Source organism: Vulpes vulpes, chromosome 9 (genome assembly GCF_048418805.1).
Source record: "Vulpes vulpes isolate BD-2025 chromosome 9, VulVul3, whole genome shotgun sequence".
In the NCBI taxonomy this organism is placed as follows: domain Eukaryota; kingdom Metazoa; phylum Chordata; class Mammalia; order Carnivora; family Canidae; genus Vulpes; species Vulpes vulpes.
This window is the reverse complement of record NC_132788.1, coordinates 70,225,768-70,240,484: the sequence shown is the minus strand read 5'-3', so window position 1 is coordinate 70,240,484 and position 14,717 is coordinate 70,225,768. Positions and strand designations below refer to the sequence as shown.

The 14,717-nt window shown below is 38.9% G+C and overlaps 1 protein-coding gene across 6 annotated transcripts in view; it reads left to right on the top strand.

Annotated features, from left to right (window-relative positions):
- Positions 1-591: 591 nt before the first annotated feature.
- Positions 592-14,717, top strand: part of CHL1 (cell adhesion molecule L1 like) — a 315,215-nt gene continuing 301,089 nt past the window's right edge. For 2 of the 6 annotated variants that reach the window (XM_072720410.1, XM_072720412.1), the window contains exon 1: positions 600-807. The gene's annotated coding sequence lies outside the window, so the exon portion shown is untranslated. Of the gene's footprint in view, positions 808-14,717 lie in introns of all 6 variants that reach the window. The other 4 variants (XM_072720400.1, XM_072720397.1, XM_072720418.1 and 1 more) reach the window with 4 other exon arrangements.

Here is a 14,717-nt window from a genome sequence, read left to right as displayed (position 1 = left end):
GTGCCTCAAGCTGGGTGCCAATTAAAACGGAAAGGACATTATAAGGTTCAGAGAGGCAACAATTTTCACCACTTTTGTAAACACATGTCATTTTCATTGAACATGGAAAAGCTCAGAGGCCACTTTCCACTGGACCATCCGGAAGGGGCTGTCCGGCTTGCTCAGCCACGGATTTTACAGTTGCCACCAATAAGGAAATCATTTTGTGATGTCTCCAGAATTTGAAACCCTCTGCCACTTTGAATCCGGCTTTTAAATCTCCTTTTGCAATGCTTGCCAAGAGCGAGTTTGTGTTTAGAGAGCTAGTGTTTCATTTGCAATTGAAAGAGACAACCCTATCATTGAATGTGGTCTTTTAAGGGAAGGGAAAGAGCAAAAGGAGTTCGGGCAAAAGTTGGAAGGGAAGGAACTCAAGAAGAGACCTTTTAGCTCTGACTAGATACTGTGAATGGCTTTTCTGGAAATTGCTACTGTTCCTTAATTCTCCACTTAGTGCCCGTCATGGACCATTTGGCTTATGATTGTAGGTGGCTGCAAGTCAAAGTTGTAAACCAGGTCACTTAAACTCAGAATTTAGCCAGTGGCTCTTTCACATTTGTAAGCAAGAATATTGCTAGCCTCCCCACTGAGCCAGCAGGAGGATTGACCTTTCGTGGATCACAGGAAGGAAATCTGGCTTCTCAAAGAAGTCAAACTGGTTTTGACAGAAAAGACTTTACCAGCAAAACTCTGGGCAGAAGCAGGGATTACTCAACAGCAGGAGAAAGCAGAGTGTATGCCAATGGTAGAAATACAAGGATCTTGAAGGTAGGAAAGGGGATTGGGGGTGGCTAGGTACAGGATAGGGGAAGGCACAGAAGAAGCCAGGCTAAGAAAATCAAAGCATAGAGCAGATGGATTCCCCTCCATCAGAAGTGACATGTTGTCTTTTTCCAAATGTGTAAGTAGGAAGGGCGGGCTTTTCCAACAGTTTTTAAGGTTATGTATTTTTAAGGCTTTCATCATCATAAAAGGATATTGGCCAGAAGACGGACAGTAAGACATGTACAGGAGGTACTGCAGGGAAGCACTTTTTTAAAAAAAGTAGTTTAATCACCACCAACCGGCTGAGTTGGTGCATGTTTGGCCCTGCCCCTAATTACCTTGATGTTAGAACCTGATTGTTAAGGGAGGTGGTCCATTTAGGTAATGTGCATATGAAAACACTGGGCTGAAGAGGCAGGTGGACACCTGCAGAGGGGGACTGCCAACTTCACCTTCAGGACCTTGGGATCCTTGCCCCCTGAGAAATGTGGTATGGTGGAAAGAAAGCTTTGAGGTTCTTTCCAACGATAAGTCAGACCAATTGGATTAACGTCCTGACTCATACTCTCAACAGCTGTGTGATCACAGGTGGATGTTTCAACTCTCTGAACCCAATTTCCTCCTCTTTGGAGGAAGATAATAGATGCCTGCTTTACAGGAATGGGTGGGACGAATTGAAAAGGAATTTGCAGTGTCTGGCACGAGGTGGGGGCTACGTAAATGATAGTTATTATCTGTCTAATGAAGGGCTGAATGGCTTCTGTGATTCTTTCAAGCCCCTGGAACTTTCTCATTTCATGGATCATTGTAAATGATTTAAAATTTTTGAATATGTGCATAGGCACTACAATTATATAGCACAGACTTATTTCTTTGTGTCTTTGGTAAGACTGTTTTCCTTTTGCTGTTTTCATGGGTCTATTTCAAAAAGAGAGAAAGAATAGACTCATTGGGCCCCATTAAGATAATTTGCCATGAGAGAAGTTAGTTCTCTAATGGGAACTTTCCAGAGTATTTCCCCTGTGTGTTTGCATCTTCACATTTGATCTAAGACAAAATGTCTTGTATCCTTTTTGGGCTGTGACTTCACAATCCAATGATTTCTGCAGTCAGGACTTCATTTCTAGTCAAAATTCACCTTAGTTTCAGCTTGTGCCGTGCTCAGTAATTTACTTTTCTCTGATTCATTTTGTATATGAAGGCACATGTACCAAGCCAGCTTTCGTTCTTCTCTATGTGTGTGCAACCCATTGCAGGTGCTTCTTGAATCAATAGCTTCCCTATCAAAAATATACACGTACTTTTCCTTTCAGCATTTGTTACCCTCCTTTGCACTGAGAATGTATGGATTAACTAGATGCAACTAACACAATACACAACTGAACTTTTTGAATTTTAGGCTTTGAAGAACAGAAAACAAAAAGTGATAAAAATCTGAGACACAAGGAGATCATGTAAAAGAACAAAGTTCACCTTGGTATCAGTAAAGCCATAGTATATACATAGTCCCTGGTGGCTCAAGCAGCACCAGGACCACTTCTATCCACATTTATGAAAGATACTCTAAGATCCTGCAAGATTGAGGCAAAAAAACATAATAAATAAATAAAGAGTAAACCACATTTACTCTACTGTGTCTCTCGGTATTGGAAGAAGGCTAATACAACTTGGGAATAACTTTTAATACCAGGGTGGGAATTAAAGCACTTTTTGCTTTGATTTTTCTGGTTGATTTCCAGTTAACTGAAATGATTTTTTTCCTGAATACTTAATTTGTACCATTTCGGTTTTTCTAGATGTATCAGTGAGGATTCTTCTGGTTCCAATGACAACTGTAAAAGGAACAAAAAATAAGAAAAATTATGATTTTATATAATAGGAAGTTGAGAGATGGGACAGGCTTCAGGCTTAATGGGGCAAATGACTCAACAATGCCCTCAAAGACTTTGGTTTTTAACATCTCCCTGTGTTGGTTAGATGGTCTGAAGCGATTCAAGGCATCCCATCCCCAAAAAGGCAATGTCAGAAAGAAAAAGGGAGATTATCTCTCCTAGCAGCAAGCAGATTTTCACAAAAAACTTCTGAAGTCTTGTTGACCTGAGCTGGGTCCTATGACTGTTTCTGAACCAATAACTAGTGAGGGACATAGAAGTACCTTAAAACCAGTCAGACTCAGCCCTGTTTTTGTCTCTGTCGGGGAGGGGTGGACAACTTAACTGTACTATAGTTGTGTCAAGAAAAGAATTGGGGAATGTATATTGGGTAGACATCCAACAGCATCTGATATAATAGTAATCTTTGAATTTTAATTTGATACCCTCACCAGAAACATAAAAATAAATGATGCTTTGCATATCTATGGCCTGTGGATGTCCTAATTGTTTGGAAGCATTCTGGTTTGTGAAGTATCTAGTACTTTTCTTGCTCTTATTGTCTGTCATTGCTGAGTTTTTTGTTTATTGCCCTTTTCTTTTTCCGTTTTCTTTCTTTTTTTAAACTAGAATTCACTAAGCTTGTTATTTAAAAAGTTCTCCAATATCGTTGAATACAAGCAGAGTGTCAGGGGTGTACTTCTGCAGTAAGTCAGAGTACCTGGAATGTAGGCTGCGTGACAGCTTATATAAATTCCTTCAGGAAGTGTTATGGAAAGGACAGAGCACCGTAGGTTCCATGCTCCAGGATCGTGTTTAGAGAGTTGTGGTTTGACTTCATTCCCTGAAATAAGATTCTTAGTTATGATTTGGTAGAGTGTAGACACAGGAAATGACAGCTTGTACCTGGGGAAGGGATTTGAGTGGGTATGCTTTCCTCCATCCTGGGGAAGTGTTTATATTTTCCTTCTAATAGAAATATCAGGCGTTAGGGGCAGCTGACAGTTCATTTGGTTGAGCGCCTGACTCTTGGCTTCAGCTCAGGTCATGACCTCAGGGTTGAGAGAGCAGGAGTCCATGCTCAGCCAGGAGTCTGGGATTCCCTCCCTCTGCCTCTGCCCCTCTTCCCCACTTGCATGCACTCTTGCACTCTCTCTCTCTCAAATAAATAAAATCTTAAAAAAAAAAAAAAAGAAGAAGTAGTAGTATCAGAGGATATTCACTGTTACATCACCACTGCCTTTTCCCAGGTTCAGTGTATATGTTGATATTGGACATGTGCTTTCACTGTTTTCTAAACTTAATGAACCCATGGCCCTTCATCATTACCTATTTTTTTGCTGTTGAACTGTCAGCTTTTTCTTCACACGGTCAGACAATAAGACAAAATGTACATCAAAGCCATTGATAATTTTGTGAACAGATCTGAAATTATTCTTGAGAATGAAATACTAGGTCTAGTATAGTATGACAACTCCAGATATCTGAAATATGATGTTGTGCTATTCTCGTATATTTGAAAGAGAAAAGGAAGACATTTATTAAAACAGTTAATGTGGACTAGGCTCTGTGTCAGGCATTTTGAAAACAGCAATCCTACATTATCCATTGATTCTCAGAGTTAGTATCAGACACTCCTTGTGGCCCATCAAAGTCAGTCTTCCCTAGTTCTTTTCTAACAAAACCCACGTGCCCAGCTAAGAGCATCTGCTTTCCAAACCCTTCTGTGTCTAGGTGGCAATGGTGGTAGAGAACTTGCCAGACAATGGGAAATCTGGCTAGAAGGTTTTTAAAAAACTATTGGTTTCCTGATGGAAGCCTTTTCTCTTCTAGCTCCTTTTATGTCCATTTACACTTTCCCGTTTGTGATAGAATTGTCTTAAATGTTCCCTCTGTCCACATTTAGATTCATAACAGGTAGTGTCACAACTATTCTTTCAACCAGCAAACATACTTAAGGAAACTTGGTATGATGAGAAAAAAATTTTAAATGGAAACCTGGGCATTTTTACAGTATTTCATAAGAACATGGGTCTTATTTAAACCTTCTACTTTGGGGTGCCTGGGTGGCTCAGCGGTTAAGCGGCTGCCTTTGGCCCAGGGCATGATCCTGGAATCCCAGGATCAAGTCCCACATCAGGCTCCCTGCATGGAACCTGCCTATGTCTCTGCCTCTCTCTCTCTCTCTCTCTCTCTCTCATAAATAAATACAAATCTTTAAAATAAAATAAAATAAAATAAAATAAAATAAAATAAAATAAAATAAACCTTCTGCTTTAGCTGACATCCTCTGACATCACTCTGGCATGTCCTGGAGGAAGAGAACATTGTTCCATTACTATTGAGTGGAGGCAGAAGTTCAAACTTCCCGCTCAGTTTTTGTTAACACCAGAGGGGTAGAGTTCACCATTACTAGATTGAGATGGGAGATCTGATTTGTCATGTGCTTTCCACTGATGCTATAGAGGCAGGAACCTGATTATTTGCCTCTAGGGATGAAAGTCGCAGGTCCCTAGTTAGTTTTTTGATATTACCCAGCAGTTGTGGCAGGGAGCTTCATTATATCATTGCGTGGGTAGAAGCTGGGGTTGCTCTCTTGTCTCTTGCTGTTGGGGATGGGGCTACATTTCTTTTTTTTTAAGATTTTATTTATTTTTTCATGAAAGACAGAGAGAGAGAGAAAGAAAGAGAGAGAGAGAGAGAGAGGCAGAGACACAGGCAGAGGGAGAAGCAGGCTCCATGCAGGGAGCCTGATGTGGGACTCAATCCCAGGACTCCAGGATCACGCCCTGGGCCGAAGGCAGGCGCTAAACCACTGAGCCACCCAGTGATCCTAAGGGGCTACATTTCTTGTAATGTTTGGCTCGAGTAGAGTGGGAATCCTACGAAGTTTTCAATCTTGTTAGGCTGGCCCTTTACTGAAACTTTGTTTAAAGCAAATAAGCTTTTGTTGTTTTTGTTGTGGTGGTGGTTTGTGGGTTTTGTGTGTGTGTGTGTGTGTGTGTGTGTGTGTGTGTCTGTGAGTCTGTGTGTCTACATTTATTGGTATTTCCAAGTTGCCAGCTTCTTTAACTCTAGCTGTTGGGTATGTGAGAAACCCCAAGAAACTCACAAGAAGGTCATCCTTTGGGTCTTAGAGTCCCTAGACAATCTGTATTCTTCAGTTTTTACGTGTTTGTTTTATATATAATATCCATGCTTAAAAAAAAAATCCATGCTTTTAAGTTGTACTTAGTAGGAAAGACGGGGAAAATTATTTCTACTCTACATTCCTAGAAGAAGAAATTACTCAAGAATGTACATTTTTCATAAGCATCTAAGGTGATTCTGAAGCAAGTTAGGATCAGGCCACACTTTGAGGTACGTTTTTATACCATTTATAATTTTTTATAAATACCATTTATAATATAAATTTTTATTCCATTTTATAATGGAACTGAGCCCAGACAGACTAACCCCAAGGTGCAGATGTCAAATACTTGAGTTGCACAACACAAAGTCTGAACTAGGACCCGTGTGTCCCAGCTTCCATTTCAAAGTCGTTTCCTCCTCTTGGCACTAAATAAAACTACTAAGAATATCACAACAAATTAAAGTACCAGTTTTACTGATATCTGTACTAAGATCAAATCGTTTGCCTAAAGGTAATACATGGGCTTAAAGAAGAGTAGAGGCAGGATCTTTCTAATTTATTTGCTTCCCACAATCTACAATGTAATTTCTACTGAGGAATATTCCAGGTAATTGTTCCAAGATGAGGCATTGTCTGCACATGAAAGAGTTGTTCTTGGAAATGGAAGTCTATGCAGTCTACTCAGGGTGCTGCACACAGCCTGGAGAATGTGACTCCTACACAGTGAAGCTTTTCCAGTTATGTTAATACTCATTTGGCAGCTGCCTCTATAATTGCCTAAGTCAGTTGGTAGACATGAAGGAAATGTTAATTCTCTGCAAATATAGTTATTCATAACTTAGTGTCAATCGTATCACCCTCAATAGAGACAGCTCTTCAGATGTCACTGGCATTGAGGATGGGAGGTCTGTATTTAGTCAGCCTTGGGGATCCCTTGAACTCCCTAAAGGGAAGTCTGGAGGGACAGGAAATGCCGTGAGACTGAAGGCAGCACACAAATACATCTAATAAAATACGGGCACCCTTCATTTGACTGGCCCTGTGCACAGGTTGTACCAGATGGCACTCTCATGGTTTCCATCAATGTGGAAATGTGATGAAGAAGGGGAGGAGAAAAATGGATGAGAAAAATAACGCCAATCTGTACAGCTGAAAATAATTATGATTACGTAGCTAATGACCCAGGGAATTAGACAAAGCCAAACTCATTGGAACTCAGGCCACATGCAGGCAGATGTCACAACTTAATGACAAAAGATGGATTGCTTTATCTCCTACACAGTAACTCATGATAAGGAGTCGTGATTCTCTTTTTTTAATTGAAATACAATTGACATACAATATCTTATTAGTTACAGGTATACATAGAGTATCATTTTTTGGTGTTTTTATGCACTATGAAAATGATCACTACAATGTCAGTTATCAACTGTCACCATACAAAGTTATTAAAATGTTATTGATTTATTCCCCATGCTGTACATTTCATCCCTATGACTTACTTATTTTATAACTGGAAGTGTGTGTCTCCTAATCCCTTTCACCTAGTTTGCCTGCCTCCTAATCCCTCCCCACTTTGGTAACCAACACTTTGTTGCCTGTGTCTGTGAATCTGTTTCTATTTTATTTTGTTCATTTGTTTTATTTTATATATCCTACATTTAAGTGAAATTCTATGATATTTGTCCTCCCTGGTCTGATTTATTTCACTCAGCATAATACCTTCTAGGACCATCAGTGTTGCTGCAAATGGCAAGATTTCATTCTTTTCTATGGTTCAGTAATATTTCATTATAAATTATATAAAATCATTCCATTATATATATTACATATATACATCACATGTATTTCACATCTTCTTTATCCATTCACCTATGAATGGACATTTGGGTTATTTTCGTACCTTTGCTATTGTAAATAATGCTGCAGTAAACGTAGGGGGGCATATAGCTCTTCCAGTTGGTGTTTTCATTTCTTTGGATAAACACCCTGAAGTGGAATTGCTGAATCATATGGTAGTTCTATTTTTGATTTTCTGAGGAACTTCCATACTGTTTTCCATAGTGACTGCACCAATATGCATTTTCACAAACTGTGCAAGGGTTCCTTTTTCTCCACATCTTTGCCAACACTTGTTATTTTTTGTCTTTTTGATAATAGCCAATCTGACAGGTGTGAAGTGATACTTCATTGTGGCTTTGATTTGCATTTCCCTGATGATTACTGATGTTGGACATCTTTTCATCTGCCTGTTGGCCATCTGTATATATATATTCTTTAGAAAAATGTCTATTCAAGTCTTCTGCTCATTTTTTAATTTGTTAGGTTTTTTATATTAAGTTGTGGAAGCTCTATATATATTTTGGATACTAATCTCTTATTAGATGTATGATCTGCAAATATATTCTCCCATTCAGTAGTTCTCCTTTTTCATTTTGTTGATGTCTTTTCTTGCTGTGCAGGAGCTTCTTATTTTGATATCCCATTTGCTTATTTTAGCTTTTGTTGTCCTTTGTGAGGAGACTGGTCCAAAAATATTGCTAAGACTGATGTCTAAGAGTTTACTGCCTATGTTTTCTCATAGGAGTTTTATGGTTTTAGGTCTTACATTCAAGTCTTTAAGCCATTTTGAATTTATTTTTGTATATGGTGTCAAATATTGGTCCAGTTACATTCTTTTGCATGTAGCTGTCCAGTTTTCCCAATACTACTTACTAAAGAGACTGTCTTTCCCCACTGTATTTTCTTTTTGTTGTTGTTGTTGTTTTTAAAGATTTAATTTTATTTTTTTCATGAGAGACACACACAGAGAGAGGCAGAGACACAGGCAGAGGGAGAAGCAGGCCCCCTGCTCTATGTGGGACTCGATCCTGGATTTCAGGATCATGCCTTGAGCCGAAGGCAGATGCTCAACCGCTGAGCCACCGAGGAATTCCCCAATTGTATTTTCTAGCTCCTTTGTCATAGATTAATTGACCATATATGCATGAATTATTTTTCTGTGCTTTTTATTCTATTCCATTGATCTCTGTGTCTGTTTTCATAGTAACATAGTGTTATAATTACTGTAGCTTTGTAATATAGTTTGAAATCAGGGAGTGTGATATATCCAGCTTCATTTTCTTCCTTAAGGTTGCTTTGGGTATTTGGTGTCTTTTGTGGTTCCATACAAATTTTAGGACTTTATCTACTTCTGTGAAAAATTATTGCAATTTTGATGAAAGTTGTGCTGAATCTGTAGATTGCTTGAATAGTATGGACATTTTAACAATATTAATTCTTCCAATCCTTGAGCATGGAATATCTTGCCATTCACTTGCATTATCTTTAGTTTCTTTCATCAAAGTCTTATTGTTTTCAGACTGTAGGTCTTTCACCTGGTTAAATTTATTCCTGGATATTTTATTCTTTTTGTTGCAAAGAAATTGTGATTCTTCTTTCCAAATCCCTACCGTAGAATAAAATCGTTAGAGGAGACCCATGTCTTGAGTATCTTCAGTTTGAAAAGGAATTTAAATGGGGCACCTGGGTGGCTCAGTCAGTTAAGTGTCTGCCTTTGTCTCAGGTTATGAACCCAGGTCCTGGGATCAAGCCCTACATGACTCCCTGCTCAGCGGAGAGTCTACTCCTCCCTCTCCTTCTGCCTCTTTCCCTCTACCCTTCACCCACTGTTTTTATGCTCTCTCAAGTAAATAAACAAAAATCTTAAAAAAAAAAAAAAAAAAAAAAAGATGGCAGTCCCAGTGGCACAGTGGTTTAACGCTGCCTGCAGCCCAGGGTGTGATCCTAGAGACCCAGGATCGAGTCCCATGTCGGCCTCCCTGCAGGGAGCCTGCTTCTCCCTCTGCCTGTGTCTCTGCCCCTCTCTCTCTCTGAATAAATAAATAAAATCTTAAAAAAAAAAAAAGAAAAGGAATTAACTAGCAACAGTTTTGGACTCTTAAAGGAAGTCAAGACATCTTAGTAAATATTATATTGGTATTTATTTTTACCTATCAGAGTAGTAAGCAGCAATCCACAGGATGTTGGAGATAGTCTCTCTCCCACCCAAACATAGATTATGCATTCCTTGGAAGAAAGGGTCAATCTTACATGTCTTTTTGTTTGTTTGTTTGTTTGTTTGTTTTGTTGTTGTTTGTGGCTACTTAAAAGCATTTATTGAGATTCTGGTATGTTTGTGCCTCTGCTTAACAACTTGTCTTGGAAAGATGAAAGGGATACTACCTTCGTCCCCTGCTGCAGTTTTGCTCATCGTAGTGTATACTTTGTAAATATTGATTCGTGGTGGATGATTGATTGCTATTCCTTACGGATACCCTGCTAAGGTTACTGAAATTCTCACTGCCTTCCATTAAAGCTGTGACAACTAATATTCAAATTCTGGCAGTTGGAGTATTCATTCTTTTATTCACTTAGTCATTCAGCAAGTCTCTGTTGAATACCTATTATGTTTCAGGCACTGTGTTTGGACCTAGGTTTAAGCTGGTGAATACAATATTAATATATCATATGTCAGTATATGATATATTAAGCCATGATCTATTTTAAAAAATTAAGAAGAATAGCAGTCTTATTGAAATCATTTATGATTATTTATGGCTCAAAAGGTTGATAAGCACAAGATAGTAGTATGAGTGTCTCAACTAATGTATTGGCCAGTTAGGGGAAAAATGTAAAGCATATGCCATTAATATATTGAGTCTTAATATTATGCTTATAAAAAAATGTATTTGGGGAGCAGATATCTCAGAAGTTTGGCAGTGAAAGACCAAACATTTTAAATCCATGTAATTGGTTGAAATCCAGCCAAAATTGATAACAAATCCAACTCTTCCCCATCTGCTGGTTAATGTTAATGAGTTGGTGATCTCATTTAGTTTGCTAGGAGACAGGTGTCTATATTGCTAAAGCAGCTACTCAGTTGGCACCTAGCCCTAGTTTCAGGCAAAGTCTTGCATTTAACCGTGGTGTAGGACTTAGCTTACAATATGGTCCTAAAAATCCCAAGACAAGAGAGTAGGGCTAAAACTGAAAATCACTGTAGGTCTTAACCCAGTCTGTCCGAGAACTGACTCAGCCATGGCAGGTAAAATTCCAATCTGCTGTGTGTACATTTTCTCTGAATCCTGCAGAGTCGAAAATCTGCCAAGCAGAGAGTGCTGATAGAAAATTTTTGGTAGATACTACCAAACCCAAATACCAATACTAAACCTGGTTGGATTGTACCTTATTTCCTTCTGGAACTTTCGTGATTTTCCAGAAAACAGGAGGATGCAAGTATTTTTTTTAAAGGCTTGTAGGGATAAAATATCACAGATAGAATATCACAGTTAGGAAAAATCCTAACCTTTAATGAACACCTGTTATTGGTAAACAGAGAAGTGGAGAAGAGTATAGACTAATAAACTAAAGAAGATCTTCATTCCAAATCTTCTTATGGTCACTTATTTGTGTAACTCTAGGAAAGTTACTTAACATTTCTCATTTCTTCATGCATAAAATGGAGATGATAGAATTATCAAGTTCATAGAAGATTACTATGAGGATTGAGTTAAAGCGTGTAATATGCATATATTTTTTAAGATTTTATTTATACATTCATGAGAGACACAGAGAGAGAGAGAGGCAGAGACGCAGGCAGAGGGAGAAGCAGGCTCCATGCAGGGAGCCCGATGCGGGACTCGATCCTGTGTCTCCAGGATCACACCCCTGGCTGCAGGCGGCGCTAAACCACTGCGCCACCGGGGCTGCCCGCGTGTAATATATTTAGAACAATACCTGGCATATAGTGTTTTGTACAAGTTATCCCATGCTACTGTGTGCCAAGAACTGGCTAGTCACTGGAAAAAAGAACCCTCACACTATTTTTTTTTAAATATTTTTATTTATTTATTCATGAGAGACACAGAGAGAGACAGAGAGAGGGAGAGACACAGGCAGAGGGAGAAGCAGGCTCTATGCAGGGACATGGGACTCGATCCAGGTCTCCAGGTTCATGCCCTGGGCCAAAGGCGGCACTAAACCACTGAGCCACCCGGGATGCCTGAACCCTCACATATTGAAGTCTGATATCAGGTATTATGTGCTGCCACTTTACAGATGAGGACACTAAATTTCAGAATGCTTAATGGTACGGAAGAATTAAGGTGGTTTGTCGAGTCTTTCAAATGCCAAACCAAGGTCTTTCTACTATAGTTAGGTGCTTGAGATTGCTCAGCAAGAGGAGACTAGGGATTGTATCCCTAGCTTCCTGGTTCTCAGTTGAATATACTTTTTATGCATTTTGTGAACCATAATTAGAGAAATATAGTAATTTCCAGTTTCTTATTTTACTAGTACAAGAGGAAAATATATACAACTTAGTAAGGAATGCTTAAATTTTATGATTTTAAAAAAAGATTTTATTTATTTGAGAGAGCAGAGCAAGAGAGAGAGCAGCAGAGAGTATGTGCAAGGAGTGGGGAGAGGTAGGGAGAAGCAGGTTACCCGCTGAGCTGGGCTGGATCCCAGGACCCTAGGATCAGGACCTGAGCCCAAGGCAGATGCTTAGCTGACTGAGCCTTCTATATGCCCCTAATTTTATTTTATTTTTTTAAATAATGACTAAGGGCCAAGGGAACTTATTTTTAAAAAGTATTCATTGCTACACATGACAAGTATTATGCTTAATTCAGGGGTCATGGGGCAAACAGTGCAGATAAAATGATTCCTAAAAAATGTCTAATCAATTCCAATTACTCAGATTACTTTTTTTCTTTCACTACATTCTTTCACCATTTTTACTACATTGAAAACTGCTTCTGATTCTATAGGCTTTTACTTGTTTTTTTTATTATTTATTTATTTATTATTTATTTGGTTTTTTTTAAGATTTTATCTATTCATGAGAGACAGAGAGAGAGAAAGAGGTAGAGACACAGACAGAGGCAGAAGCAGGCTCCATGCAGGGAGCCCAACATGCGACTGGAGACTGGATCCCAGGTCTCCAGGATCAGGCCCTGGGCTGAAGGCAGCGCTAAACCGCTGAGCTACCAGGGTTACCCTATAGGCTTTTACTTGTAAACAAAAAAATTATACTTGCCCATAACAATTTCACAGCAACTATAACCATAATCTGTAAAAAATTATCATCAGGCACTTAAAGGAAGAGATTATTTTACTTATTACTCTATTGACTTAGCTCATTAAGATTTTTACATATTCATGATCCACTCAAATAAGTGGACTACCTAGTGGTGCTAGGATGATATCTCCTCCATGACTTTAAGAGCTTCCAAAAGAGGTAGACCATAATAAAGGCATTTGTTAGAGGTCTATGAACCAGGGAGGTGGCACACATTGAAGTTCCTGCATCATCATTCATACTGATCTGATTAACTCTCCCAGTCTCATTTCCAGAGTGCAGGGATCAGGAATTTTGGCAACCATCTGGGTAGCAGAAGTCCCTCCCCAAGGATCTTGTAAATTTCTGTCCATATGTTCCCTGTAAAATTGCATTGCCTACGGCTTTCTTCCCACAGCTCATGTCTGCAAAGATGACCAACCAACCAGATCTTCTGACAGGGCCCTTCAGCCTTCCAGGAATGTGCTAGTGTTTTCATTTCTCACTTGGACATCTACATGATTTTTATTGATAATGTGAGTATTGTGAATAGTAGCAAATACATTGGACATGGGAAGATGTCTGATACGAAACTTACAATACGTAGAGCCATCATAAAAGGACTTTGTATATAAGATGCACCAAAATATAGTGTCCCTTCTTATAGTTCAACACCTGGGAAGCAACTTTTAGGAACATGGAGTCTGATGTAATTCTTTCCAAATGGGGAAACTGCGAGGGAGAGAGATACAACATTGATTTATTTGGATTATCTCACAGATGCCATTTTAACAATTTTAAACTAAGGCTTGATTCATAGAATTATGATTATTAAAATGATAGCAATCCTGGGCAGGGTTTCTCTTATCTGATTTCCCTAAATCCCAAGACAGCCCTTGGTAGAAACGTCTTATACTTGTCAGCAGTTTTCATCAACTGAATAATAAATGAGAGTTTCCTCCTTCTGAATAACTCAAAGGAGCATGTGCTTAGAGATTGTACATGCTTCCCTTTTCTCTCATTTTCAGTCTGAGCCAGAATATTTATCTCTCTGCATTCATCAGAAGATATCTACTTGAAGGATGTGCGATCATGGCAGTAAACATTGAATATTTAGCTCATTTTTGAAGGCTGAAGAAAAAGATACAGACTTCTCTCTAAGAATATTCTTATTCATCTAAAGATTTCATTTAGAGCCCTGCTATGGAAAGGGAGAAAGAACCACACAAGTATCCATCTCCTGTTCTCAGACAACCAGAAACCAATGTGTAACAACATGAGAATGGGCAAAACTTGACCTTCTAACACCTTGATCCCTTGATGAGAAAACATGTCATAAAAACTAGATTGTTTTTGCTGTAGCTAAACCTGTCCTAAACTATTAAAATTCCCCTCCAGATAGTATCTAAAATTACTCTAAGGAATGCATAGATATCAGATTGTGTAATTTTCTCGTTGGGGCCCTAGGCCCAACCACACTCCTATGGGGTGAGTGGGGCTTACTTAAAAAATAGTTGGTTCCATTGGCAATCAACCCCATAGGACAGGACATAAACTCATTCAACTTTAGAATTTCATGAGTTACAATCTTCTCTACTTTGTGAAGTTATGGGTTATTGTGGTCCAGCCCTCAGGGCCTAGGGATAAACAGAGTGATTCCAACAGTGGTTATAAACCACCTCTTGACAAGTAGGCATGTTGGAATAAAACAAGACTGTGGCTGGGTGAGGGATTCTGAAGTTCTGTTGGAGTCTACACAAAAACTGTGCACAAACTCTGTTAATCAAACTCCACTTACTTAATTTAT